Source organism: Panulirus ornatus, chromosome 48, assembly GCF_036320965.1.
Source record: "Panulirus ornatus isolate Po-2019 chromosome 48, ASM3632096v1, whole genome shotgun sequence".
Taxonomy (NCBI): Eukaryota; Metazoa; Arthropoda; class Malacostraca; order Decapoda; family Palinuridae; genus Panulirus; species Panulirus ornatus.
This window is the reverse complement of record NC_092271.1, coordinates 24,873,746-24,887,997: the sequence shown is the minus strand read 5'-3', so window position 1 is coordinate 24,887,997 and position 14,252 is coordinate 24,873,746. Positions and strand designations below refer to the sequence as shown.

Below are 14,252 nucleotides of genomic sequence, written 5' to 3'. Positions count from 1 at the left end.
GTCTGCTAGGTCAACGCGGGAAACGTCAGTGTGCTGTTGGCCACGGTGACGGGAGGGAAGTGCGAAACCACGTACCGGGAAGTTGGAAATAACATAAATTTATTTTGTGCATGTGTTTAAAGTGCTCGGCGGGGTATATTTTGACTGCTTGAAATTCATCTTTGATGCCATTGGATTATCGCCCCGGATCCGGAATCTTAGCAACTATGGCTGCTGCAAAGGTAAGAGAAATAAGGTTGGGAAAAGCCCAGCTGTGTGAGAGGAGTGGTAGTGGTAACACGCCATGGGGAGGGCAGAAGGCGTCTGCTGCTCTTATATTGCTTGACAGACTAAGCTCACATTAGTCTGGAGGTCAAGAAAGGGTTTTACACATTGTTCAAGAGTGTCTGGTGTATAGAATTTTAGCATAAATCATCAATATAATGGTAATCAGTCTAGATTCATCGGGATGACTTTACGAGGGTTTAAGGGGATTTAATGACAGCATCGGACCATCATCTGCTCATAGTAGAAGTGGTCAGAAACCACCGGAGATACAATTCCAGCCAAACCTGACCTAAAGAAATTCGCTGGATGTACGAAACTGTAATTTGGTAACTAGATAAGTCGCTCATTGTTCCACCAGTCTTTTGCCATTTTGGAGATGATTGCCTCCTTCTGATATTGTAACTAGATGATACATCACTTGTGTCTCGATGATACTGACACTGTCAAGCATTCATACATCTATCTTCACACTCATCACCGTAACATATGGTTTCGTACTTCATTTCCAAAGGTTTTAGTGAAAAATTAATATGTTTTGAAAGATAATGTGTAGCCTTGGAGGTGTAGAGCGATCCAAACCCAACCAGCATCCCAGGCCAAACCTTATCTTGCATGAGCATCATCATAATGTAATCTTATCTCCTGGTGATACGAAACTTTAACTTGGGCGATACACGTATCATAGACACACGATAGACATTCGGCGATACACTTATCGTAGACACACGATAGACATCATTTCTGCAGACTTTTAACTCTTAGGTTTTGTTGTGGTGTAGTCATTGATAACAGTTGTGTATTGTCATTTTACTTGTATCATTGACGGGGAACTGAACTGTACTGTGTCTCTCTTACCGAAGGAGGAAGACTACATGCTGTCTTGTCTCGCGTGCTCCGGTCGTGAACAGGTAAGCTGTTTGAGTTTTGATTATTGATCTGGTTATATGGGAGGGAAATCAAATATAAAGTATTCTGCTTACCCCCCATATTCTTAGCTGTATGATAACTGGTGACAAAAAATAAAGTTCCAGGTAACTTTGTCGTGCAGTCACTTAGATAGACATTAAGACTGTGTTAATTCAGCTTCAGGTGTATGTGTGTGTGTGTGTGTGTGTGTGTGTGTGTGTGTGTGTGTGTGTGTGCATCGGCGCATCCCACCCACTCTCATCCCAGAGTTCATTATCGTATTCATTATAAAAGGCTCCGCGTGGCTTGGGATTTCATCGTTGCACACGAACATCCGATGTTCGTAGAGGTTAAAAAAAAAAAAAAGAAGTGTGTTGAGCGTACCTTATAATAATAACCGGTAATGGGGTATATAGTTTATGTAATGACGCTGTGGCGTATGTCATACATTATAATGAGAGTTGATTGTACGAATTCTTTTGAAGACGTAGGATGTAAATAGTTAACTACTGACACAGAACAACATAGTTGTATGCTTACAGAAACTAGATACTGTATGCTTTGACAACGTGTAACCAGATATTGTTAATCGTAGTTAAACATCATGTACAGATGAACTGGCATCCAAACTTTACTCTTTTTATTTTTTAACTTTAGAATCAAGAAATGAATTCTAGGGCTGGTCACAAGGCCCGGGCTCGTATCCTGCCCACACCAGCCACACTGAATAATTTTGAGATATGATTAAATTTGTTCCCAGGGCTTCATCATTAACCACTTGAAATGGTTCGTTACTCCCAGTACTCCTGTCTTGTAATGATGCGTGACTATTTAATCAATCTTACACGTAAGTCATTGTTTACCTCAAGCCAGACGCCGTTAGTCACACACACACACACACAACACACACACACACACTCGGGTTGGTCCATTTGTCAGTGTGTGTGTGTGTGTGTGTGTGTGTGTGTGACAACATCCAGCCAGGGGTTGGGTCTAGCTAGGGTAGAGAGGCTAAACTCAACTCCTCCTGCTCCTCCTCCAGTGGGCAGTGGTGTCACGTGATCCGCCGTGCCAGAGGTTAGCGAGTCGGTCCGGTATTGATCCGTCACTCAACTGAACCTCAGTAACTCGGCAATCAATAAATTAGGTTTTTCAGATGTGTGTGCAGTGGGCTGGGTGGCTGGCTATAAATAGCCAAGGGGGTGGTAGTTCGTTGGGGCTAACTGCTTTTTTTTTTCGTTGTTGTTGTTGTTGTTGTTGTTGTTGTTGTTATCTTACCGTGAGGAAGTAGCGTTGTCTTGTGGAGAGGAAGTATGGGAGTGTCTTACTGAGGATATATTCATTGATCGTGTGTATGAAATGTGAATTAACGTTTGTCAAAATATTCCTCTTGATATTGTACACTCCTTTTTATTTTCATCTCACCACTTCTACTATGTGATGCGTCATTTCCATTAATAAAAGAAATGTTCGTCTGAAATTTGCTTTTAAACGTTTTGCGGAAGCTTATGTTCAACGTCATACGTAAGGTGGTTAAGTCGAGCTCAAGTAACGTGAAGTGAGCGGCTTAAGAACAAGATGACTGAGCTTTCTCTTGTTTGAGTCGTGGGATGTCGCTGGACCCGCCAGGTATGGAGGAGGGTCGTGTGTTGAGGGGGAGGTGGGGAAGGAGGGTCGTCATGTGTGCCTGGGCACCGGGTCACGCTAGGTCACCGTGACCCGGTGCCCGGGGAAGTAAGTGAAATGCAGGCGTAGCATGCGCGGACCAGTTGACTCGTTCCCCTGTACGCTGGGACCCGACCAGCGCGGACCAGATGACTCGTTCCCCTGTTCGCTGGGACCCGACCAGCCTTGGCATTTTGTGATACGGACCTCAAGGATGGGGATGCTGGATTCCGTGTTATGGCCTCTGACTGCGAGGGGTAGAAAGGATTCAGTTACGGCGAGGTAGAAATACCCGTAATGTGACCCTCTTCATAGAAAGAGGCCTTAAGGGTATAATGGCCCACTGGGCCATTATGTCGCCCCGGGGAGGAGGACTGTTCAAGGGTATTGTGACTTGCAGAGCAGAAAGACTCTTCAGGACATACGTTTCTCAGAGGCTCATGGGAACTCTCTCTCTCTCTCTCTCTCTCTCTCTCTCTCTCTCTCTCTCTCTCTCTCTCTCTCTCTCTCGTGGCTAGAGTGTCGTGGTAGAGGTCTGTCTCCATGGCAGGTCAAGGGTCTGTCCAGTTGGAGTGTCAACCCTTAGATGTTTTCTGGCAGCCATGTAACAATGAACCGCGAATTTTCATAAGGGACCCCAGGTTAGGTCTCCAATTACACCCCGTACAGAAAGAGTACTTTGACAAGTATATATATATATATATATATATATATATATATATATATATATATATATATGTATATGTATATTCTTTTCATACTTGTTCACCGTTTGCAGCGATAGCGAGGTAGCACCAGGAACAGACGGAAGAAAAGGCCTCATTCTCTGATTACATGTTGTTAACTTTGCCAGATGCCAATCTCTAAAGTTTTTCTTATACTTAAAAACCACATGACCAGAAGTAGACGAGACTCACCGTAACATCCCTTGGCCCAAGGTGGATTGTGGGGGAAAAAAAAAGGTGGGGGTAATTTAGCCACTTAGATTCAGCGGATTTCATCGCTTGCAGGATGAGCTAGGCTTGCCGATGCTGGTGATAATGCGAGTCACGCGCAATAGCAGAGCTCCATTTACGACGACCTTGGTGAATGCAACGTAGATGATGCAGGATATAGATTAAGTCTTTAAGAAGATACGAAAGAAAAGATGAATATCATAAACAATGAATGCGGATTGTGAGAGACAGGATAAGAAAATAGAAAATAAAATGGGAAGCGGTGGAGAAGACGAAATTCAATCCTTTCTAAATCATAAGCATTCAAGTTAATCGAAGATTTTATATATATTTAGATATGCCGACAGAAATATACAGAGGTCATAAAATTTGAATGTAAGAATATCAGAAACAGAATACCGAAATAGAGAACCAATAAATATAACTCGAGTCTTTAATTTATGAAATTGAAAGAGAAGGTGAAGGACGGAGCTGGCGAGCGGTTGGCTGGGCGTACCGAAGGCCTTATTATTATTATTAGACTAGGTTACCATGCGAGTACCAGCGTCATGATACCCTGGAACAGATCCCAACTCCCCGACCTGACCTGGGCACCCACTTCCGTCACCCGGGGTTAGGGAAGCAAGAAGACGTGAGGAAGGTGAGGGAAATGAGGTCAGCAGGTAACAAAGAGTTATAGAGGTTTGCTCAGTGAGTGAGGCAAGGAAGTAAAGAGAATGTGTTGAAGTTCAGGGAAAGTAGAACTTCAGCGTGTTGTTGTGGCATTAGAGATCAGAGCGAGATGCGGTGATGGATTTTTTTTTTCTTTCAATTTTGCCACACACAAAAAAGGGAAGGCGAATTTATTATCATACACTCGTGCCCGTCGTGTGGGCAGTGAGGGAAAAGAGAATACACTATGCAATACCTCCAAAAGCTGGACGACAGTGAATGGATTACATTAACAATTTACATAATGACTGAAATATGCTTCTCTGTTATCAGAAGCAAAACAGTGTTGTGGACGAAGTACCAACACATATCCTGCAGTGCGGGAAAGACATCTGAATTTACAGATATGACAGCAGTATTGTCCGTAATGGTGCAGGATGTTGGTAATAATTTTGATGACTGTGTATATTTTGTCTGTCCAGGACGCTCTGAGGTCCGTGGGTTGGGTGCGGGGGAAGGAGTATTGTGGATAACGGCTGGGAGAGTGTGGCGGAGCGAGGGATGTGTGGTGGACGTAGAGGGAAATGTGATGTGAAGGGAGAAGATAGTGAAAAATGGAGTAATGGAGGGGGAGGGGGAAGGTGTCGGAACGAGGGAGGGAATGAAGAAATAGGAGAGGTAAATAAATGAGGCGAAAGGGTTGGATGGGAGTGGGGGGAGAGACTGGTGGAGACTAAGATTAGCGAGATACTAGACAAGAAATAGAGATATATATAGGAACGAGACAGATGAGGGAGGAGACGTGGTGGTAAGGGAGACGAGGTGAAAGAGGGAGGGATGAGACGTGCAGGGAATGTAGACCACGTCGTAGGAATAGCCCGGGACACGTCTAGCGGCTCCCATGGTGAGGACAAGCACGCACAACACGACCCAGCCTCCCACCAACCCCTCATGGTAATCCTTGTTTACGAGAGCGTAAGACCCGCGTTAACCTCTCCTTCTTCACTGAGACGGTACTGCACCATGAGGTGGTGACGTGTTCTTCTTAGTCTTTTGAAGTACGAATTATTTTTGTCTTTCAACGAGTTATAATGTCTGGTGAATATCTTCAGCGACCATAAAAAGAAACAAATATTAAACCATGACACTGCGTGAACATTTCTCGGTATTTTCTCTAAATAGATACTCGAATAGATATATCATGTTTATCAATGACTGGTGTCCCCCAGGGATCCCTCAGTGTTCCAAGGTATCCCCCAGGGATCCCTCAGTGTTCCAAGGTATCCCCCAGGGATCCCTCAGTGTTCCAAGGTATCCCCCAGGGATCCCTCAGTGTTCCAAGGATTCCATGAAGTTGAGAATATTGGGACGGAGGTTCGGCGGGGCGAGCAGCTGCTGCCACCGCCCATGACTAGCAGGAAAACTGCATGACCAGCTCCTGGTAACAGTGACGTGGATTGATCACTTGCAAGCTTTCTGTGGATGAAATGAAATTCCATGTCCCAAATATAATATCCTATCGTTTTTTTTACATGTATTTGACGTGTGTGTTTGTGTTTTCTTGATCGAAGCATTTGACGTGGGCTGCGTAGGTAGGGATTAGCCTAGTAAAATTTACATTTTTGTAGCTTCAGCCTAACCTGTATAACTCATGAACACGACCCTTGTGTAGTATGGCATGGCCTTTGACTTGACCCTTAGTTGACCAGGTCAAAGACCAACCAGGTCATCTCATCCTACGTTAGTATCGTCGACCTCAGTAGATATGAGAATCTAAATTTCCATTTTCTATTTTTGGTTGTAATGTCTAAAAGTGCTATTGTCTTTATATTTTCGGGGTGGTAGTTAATTCCTTGGATTTGGTCAATGTAACCAGCCGTGTGGAGTTGTTGTATCAACTGCCGTGGCTGTATTATTTTCGTGACTTGAACGAGCAGTTCAGAGCGGCTCAGAGTGAGAGAGTGCGGTAACGCTTGTCTGTGCTACGGCTAGGCTTTAACAGTACCCAGACTGTTGTCGTAACATACTCCTCTCACGATATAGCATTAAATTCTCTTATACTGAAGCATCCTCTTTTTTTTTTCGCCAATTTGCTACTTTGCTTATCATCGATGTAATCTTATTGACAATCTTTTGTTGTATATATTATTTTACGAATATTTCGTTGTGTTTTCGTAATTTTATTCATCTGGCGATGATCTCATCACAACGTCAGCCATTCATCCATGATTATAATTAGTGACTACATCCGTCAAGGACCATAAGCTCATCCACTTCGCCTTTGAACGCGCTACATTCATGCGCTCACATCGTACTTGCGTTTTATAAGTCTTCTGCGTTTTTTCTTTTAATCCCTTCTTGAGCCAGACGGTGCGATGATGGAGTATGATGGCTTGGTCTTAAAACTGACCCTTCAGGGTTGAATCAAAAATAGTCGTGCTCAAGGGGTCGTTGGACCATTGAGTTCAAGGGTCGTGGGACCTTCGAGTTCAAGGGTCGTTAGACCGTCGAGTTCAAGAGGGTCTAGATTCACGTACTGCTCTCCGTCTGCGTAGTAACTGGATTACTGTCCGCACACTTTCTTAATGTCGGATATATTACGATTTTTTTTTTTTTTTTGTGTGTGTGCTATAAATCATCCTCATTCGTTCTTCACTTTCCCTGCAATAGTTCACTTGTATATTCTCCCACTGCGTCTGGTGGTTTCAGCCTGTCAGTTGCTCATGTGTGTGGTATGTGTGTCAAGTTCATAAGGTGACTTGCGCTTATTGCCACTTTTTTTGCCCAGCTTCCTGCAATCCAAGTGTGGTAATTGAATTCGTTATATCTTCAAATTAGATTCGTAACATTTGAATCAAACTTTGCTCTCTATACAGCAAGTTTATGATATTGTAGAAGTTCTGGGTCACAAAATATTAGAAATTCAATCACTCTCTTGAAGTTCCTAATGTCACAACACCGCGTGGTTCATGGGATAAAGATATCCTTTGTGATTGCGTAGCGAGGTGTGGGATGAGCTGCGTGGGAGGGAGGGATGGGGGAAGCCGACAGTGATTCGTTGTTATTCGATGATAAGTTTCAACTTCTTAACCTTAAGGAAAAGTGAATAAGATTAATTCATAATACACCACAGGACACAAGCGTCACTATATCTCATAAGAGGAGAGTCAAAGATCTATAGCTAATCATGCCAGATGACTTCACCTTCAGCGAGCATAGCCTAGCTGGCATTACGTCTTCACGGAAGATGATCAGCTAGAATCTATGAAACTTCAAAACGAGAATAGTAATACACTTCATAGCTTTTGTACTCCCTATGCCAGAATGCTGTTGTTTGCTAATATCCCACTTTAAGGTGGACGGTAGAACAGAATAGACAATAAGCAGAGAACACACACTCCCAGCTCGTCGGTACTGACACACATCCACAGGGCGGCGGAAACTGTTGAAATTATTACCAGCAAGTATTGCTGCTGTCTGGGTGGTTTCATGACGACAAAAGCAGATTATTTTTCTTTACTGTGGTCAAGACATCAAACCGCTGAAACCACTCTGCTTTATTGCAGCAGATTCCTCCAACTTGATGAGTTTACTTTACTAATGAACTCTTGTAAATTTGTCAAGGCATTGGTGTTGGAAACGAGTCATTCATAATGAGACGGTATCACAGGCTGCATAGTTTAAAAAGATCTCTCATCTATGATGGCCTATCGCATATTATATATATATATATATATATATATATATATATATATATATATATATATATATAATCAGATATGACGGTGTGCCAGACTCCGCATGCAAGCGGTCACAACTCCAAACGCGAGTGAAAGTTTACTTCGGCGAGGCTGTGTCTTCCTTCGTCAGTAGATGGGAAGGAGTGCGTTTTGGTTGTGATAATTCATCCTCCAAAGGAATACATCATTTCCCTGTTCCTGCATGGAGTGCAGCTATAGGAGCTCCGTAAAAGGGCACATAGGCATTGAATAATAACGATTATAATAAAAACAACTCGAGGATTGGGTGTCTGTACGTATCAGAGAACCTTGCGTTTGCCAGGGTAAGAGATGTCGGCTCCACACACGGCCGCCTGTGTAATTAACCTTTCACTTGCGTCAGGATCAGGATTGCCTTGTATCTGCCAGGGGGCAGGTGGAGAAGGAAACTTCTGTGTTGATTTCCATTCAGTAATTTCCTAGTAATGGACGAATATCAAGACTTAGGTGGCTTTCTTTTGTTTGCCAGATCTTTTATTCGCTAGCTATAGGTGTTGTAGGCTGGTATAGAAAATAAAGGTCATTTTATTGCACTAGATGCTTTTATTACTTATGGAGACTGATAGAGTATTTATTGTCATTTCAAAAGTGAACGAATGTTTTTAATACTTTTTTCTTTATTTTTGCGCTAATAAATTTGTGTCATTCTCATACTGAGTGACGAGGAAGGTTAAAGATGATTGGGACGATGTGGGACAATGGATTTGGGTTCGTCCCTTTGTGATTTTTGTTGTCTTTTCGCGTATTCTATTAAGAAAGTTTTTCGTCCAGGTGGTTAAAGAATTTGTATTTCAATTGATGTTACTGCTAGCGAGTATGTAGACTTATGATACACTGAATAGTAAATTGTTGAATGATTCATTCACTGTTATCCAGTTCTTGTAGATACGCGTGCTCTCAATAAGTAACTTATAATGTAGCTCGGTCTTTGAGGCGCAGTGCCTGGCCTTTCCATACGTTCTATATCCGATATAGCGCTACCACCCACTGGATGGGTAGGAGTTAACAAAAAAAACCTCGCCGCTTTTGTGGCAAAAATCAGAATTGTTCATTGTGACCTGTGTAGGCATGATAGAAAGCTCATGGTTAGAGTGATGGCACAGCCCCTGTGTTCCGTTGTTTTCATCTGCGTTGAATTAAGGCCAGACACTTGTGGGGTTTCGTGTCACTGTAGGTCTACGGGCGCGTCATCCAACAGCCAGGCTGAGTAGAGAGAAGTAACTAACACGATAACATGGTTCCAGACTGAACTCGAGGTAGAAGACCCGAAAACATCATAAGGTATACGTAAGGTAAGGCAAGGTAAGGTCTCAGACCCAGCTCTTGCGGTAGACGACCTCTGAAACCATAGTAAGATATACGTCAGGTAAAGTAAGGTCATAGATGAGCTGTAGGATACGAGAACTTCGAAACCAACATAAGTTTGTAAGGCACACATACACACACACACCCTGCCCGCTGTACCTTTCTCCTACCTTTACACTAAAACAACACATGCTCCTCACTGTTTATCTCTGGGTCTGTGTGCTTGCCTCTGCACCCCACCAATTTTCCTCAGCAGCCTCTTGCGTCCCCCACCCGGCCTGGAATAGGAATTATTCATACCTCCATTAGCCTAAGCGAGGTTCTAGTAGCCTAGTCCTTTCTTTATCTTTCCCCGATCTCGTCTGCGCCTTTTTAGAAAAAAAAAAGATATTCTACAGCTCCTTTTGAGCACCCTCGCGTGACCTGCTTCCTCGCCTCCGGCAACTGGTTTTCACAGAGCCATCAGTGTATTCCTGGCATCAGTTTAAAGTTCCTCCCGGCAGCAGGTCTGCCGTCGGTGTTGTTGAATCATCCAAGGTTGTGAGGGGTCGAAAATTCCACCCGGGTTTGGTACAGAAACGCCGTCTGTGTTTATATTAAAAGAGAAATGAAGCCTTTTGCATTATGTATGGAAATTAGAAAGCTTTCTTTTTTACATTTTCATATTGCTTTATTCTCTTCGCAAAGTCTGTTATATTTCATGTTATACTTTTACACGTTTTTGTATTTTACTTTCATGTTATGTTTCTGAATTTGTTTCTGCCTGTGCAGTGGGAATTCCTGATACACTTTTAATAGATGAAAAGATAATCATAACCTTTCTTCCTTTGGGAGTCAGGTTTACAAACGCCTGAGGAGGTCAGATTAACTCTCATTCCTTCTCTCATTTCTTTTGCCCCAAAATAGCCATGGTTAGGGCTTACAACGCCCATGCCCCGTTGATCACTATACAATTGTATCTTTACTAGAGAAATAAAGGAAAGTATCTTTACTAGAGAAATAGAGGAAAATATTCTTTGACAACAGCTTCCCCTTCCTGCATATCATATTTAAAGAAAAAGAAAACTTCCCGCTGGTCAGTTGAACATAATCCTACGTTGTAAATTAACACCCACCAACCTGACATAGCGGGTCTTGGACAGTGAAGCCATGGTGGATAGTCCTTCGTGGAGTCATGGTACTGAGAGTCCCGTCGTGGAATCATAGAGCAGAGAGGAGTCGTATTTTAGGATGACACTTTTCATATGAGGCCCGAGGCCCTGCGGATGTCCACTCCATTGATTCTGGATATGATTTAAGGATGCCTTCTCGCCGGGTATTCTCCTGTATCTAGCCAAAGTTTTCTTTTACCAACAAGACAGTTCAGCTGACATCAGATAGCCAGGCTCATTAGATAACCTTGCAAGACATTGAGCGAGAAGTAGACAGTAGTCTAACAAAATAGTCAAGAAGCAGTAGGACATGAGAACCTAGCTGCCTCAGGGCGTCGTAGCCTATCAAGACGTTGGCACATGATAGCTTAGCAGCACAAGACGTAAGATAGTTTAGGTTTAGACAATAGCTTCAAGATAGTTTGCCAGTAGACAATAGCTTAAAAACACTTTAGCTGTAGACAATAGTCTAAAGGTAGTTTAATAGTAGATAACAGCCTAAAGATAGTTTAACTAGTAGGCAATAGCCTTAAGGATAGTTCAGCAGTAGAAAGTAGCTTAAATATTGTATAGCAACAGACAATAACCTAACGATAATATAGCAGTAGACAATAACCTAACAGCTCATAAACTTGTATTTGATATTATCATTTTGTAAGGAGCGTTAGGGACTATAATGGTTCTGTGCGAATTTATTGCTTCTGAAATGGCCTTCTCGCCCCATTATGCCATTAAAGCTGTCAACAGAATACTTTTATTATTTGTTACTATATCAGTTTTTTTTTATGTGGCACTGAAGGTTATTTGATTTTTCGTTAAGTATGCAAATTTTATAGTTTTGATGACAATAGTAATCGGAATTAAGATAAATTTCTATATTTATATTGTTAATTTTGTTATGAGGATGATGAGCGTTCCTGTGTATCGTCATTTGATGTTATTTTACGGGAATGATTTTAACCCTGAGCAAAATATCGTCTGTACTGATGGAAGCGTAGCTTCGCTGTGAAGGTAATATGGCTTCTCAGATAACTGACTGTTCCAGTGTTCGAATATGTCGACCATTGTTTTGTTTCCAGTCTTCCCTGTCGGGGTCAACTGGTTCACAGCCTAGCAGCCTCCCATTCCCCCTGTCGGGTCCAGCCTGTCCACCTCCCATCCTCCCTGTCGGCCCTACTGGTCCAAACTAGGCCGCCCTCCCCCCATCTCCCCCACCCTGTCGGATCCACTGTCGGGTCGACTGGTCCATCCACCCCCCCCCCCCCCACTCTTCCTGCCCCTCTCGGGTTACACACAACCCTCCTCACACACTATAAATATTTCCCCTACCACGCTGCTCCCCTCTCCTGCCTCACTCGACCTGCCTCACTCGACATCACCGCCACTTCCTCCATTCATTGGATTCCCCCCCTCCCCCACTCCCTCCCTCTCCCTCTTTACTAGACCTGCTTTGACGTCTACTCGACCTGTCGTTTCATCGACCTGTTATCCCCACTCGATCTGGTGCGGCGCTCAGCCTGCCATTCTCATTCGATTTGCTCCACTGGTCGACCTGACGTCGTATTCGACCCCGCCGCCTCTCATGATAAGCCGCCCACTCGACTTGTCGCCAACGCGACCCGACATGACGCTTTCCCGTTACCTGTTCGGCTTCTGTTCACTTCATCGCTGCCGGAGACGGAGTTGTAACCAAGAAATGTATTTTGTCAGACGTATAGTTAATTTTTCTCGGATAAAACTACAGCACTTTTACCTTTTTCAAGGTTATTACGAGAGCCCGACAGAATATTTTTGCGCCATCATATACTTTTTTTTTAATAGATGGTTTCACAGGGATTGTATATGTGTATGTAAACATATGTGTTGTTAAGCATTCAGACTTCCGCAGAGACCTGGGAGTGGTGAGTACAGAACTTGCCTGACAATGATTTTTCCTTTGTTTTTATAATAATTTTGTCGAGATAATGATAAGGATAATTTCCCATCCACTTCGTATTGTTCATTTGGGAACCGATAAGTGATTACATAAAATAAAAAGAATGACTTATGTTTTCGAGGTTACGTATGAAAAAAAAATTCTTATACAATTTTTTCCAATATAATTTTTTTTTCCTCAAATATCATCATTTTTGTTGTCTTACTACAAAGACACGAAGGCACAATAACATATATCAAAACAACAAAGAAAAAAGGTCACCAAAGGAGAGCCAGTTTTTTTGTTCAGTCATTTGTAATTCTTTGTATTTTTTCAATTTACAAAAGGTGAAGTAACAAGAGAGTCGGTAGCAGCTCGACAATGGATCTCTGGAACCATCAAAAGCCGGAGAGGAAGAACACTCACAGTCTCCTCCTTCTTTGTGTGGCACTGTAGTCGTGTGTTTAGGTCGTGTTGGATGCTCTTGTGGTGGTTGTGGCAGCGCGATAGGTCTCCGTCGCTTGGCTGGGTAGGTGTGGCTCCCCGCGTTGGTGACGTGTTTGTGTGGTGGAGGGGACTGTGGTAGGAAGGCTATCTTGGTAAGGGACGGACGGAGAAAGGATCACGTATGATGTGTTACCCATGAGCAATAGGGTCATTGGTGGATATTTCTTTTAAACCTCTGATTACGATGGTTTGACCCTTGAGCACGACGGTTCGACCCTTGGATGTGATGGGACGGGATGTCTGACCGGACCCTTAAGGGTCACATCAAAGGCCAGGTCATCATACCCAAGGGTCGTAACGTTGTGCTCAGTGAACGCCAGGATAGAACACGACCTGAATGGAAATATAGATGGTACTTTTCTGTGTGTTGTTTAATCTGAAATGGACACGTAATTTCGGGACGGTTCTGCGCTGAGGCTTTGAACCGTCCCGAAATTACGTGTCCATTTCAGATTAAACTAACACACAGAAAGGGAATCCTCACCTTGGTTAGCAACTGTTGAGCGGAAAGCCTCCATAAGCTAGCGGAATGGTAACACAAGTCCCCCCCTCCACTCCAGCTAGATTTCACAGACGACCACAAAGACTCTTAGCCCGTTCCACAAAGCTTTGTTGTCCCCCTCAACAATGTCAACCATACAACTCCGGTTCCATTACGACCCAGGACAGTGTGTGTATACCCTTGACATCCAGGAGATTCCTTCCCTCGGGTCCTCAATTTTTTTATTTTATTATATTTAACCTCATCTTGCCTTACAACCTGAGACTCACCAGCCAACGAGGATCATCCGTTACCCCCTCAGATCCAATTTCCCTGGGGAGATTACCAGACCTGAAGAGGATTTCAGTCATGTCTATGGTCTACCGGTAGGATTTATGGCCTCGTAAGACGTCTCGCTCTGTTACGAGGTCGGGATTTGGTGAAGAAGATATCCATGACGGGAGCCACCAGGTTCCTACGTCAGGCCAAGGACTGCTCCGTGCGCAGTGGCTGGCTGGCCCGACATCTGTCGCCTGAAGATGAGGTTCAGCCAAGTATTACGTCTGTTATGTAGATGTATCAGCCTTGGGGGGGTGGGACACGGTGTATTCATCCGCTGGTTCCCTAGGTGGAGAACAGGTGATGCTTGAGTTAATACCAGACACCGAA

At 43.5% G+C, this 14,252-nt stretch overlaps 1 protein-coding gene across 3 annotated transcripts in view; it reads left to right on the top strand.

Annotated features, from left to right (window-relative positions):
- The first annotated feature begins 37 nt into the window (after positions 1–37).
- LOC139763863 (uncharacterized) overlaps positions 38–14,252 on the top strand; it is a 240,410-nt gene continuing 226,195 nt past the window's right edge. For 2 of the 3 annotated variants that reach the window (XR_011716282.1, XR_011716277.1), the window contains exon 1: positions 38–221. The gene's annotated coding sequence lies outside the window, so the exon portion shown is untranslated. Of the gene's footprint in view, positions 222–1,127; positions 1,176–14,252 lie in introns of all 3 variants that reach the window. The other variant, XR_011716279.1, reaches the window with a different exon arrangement.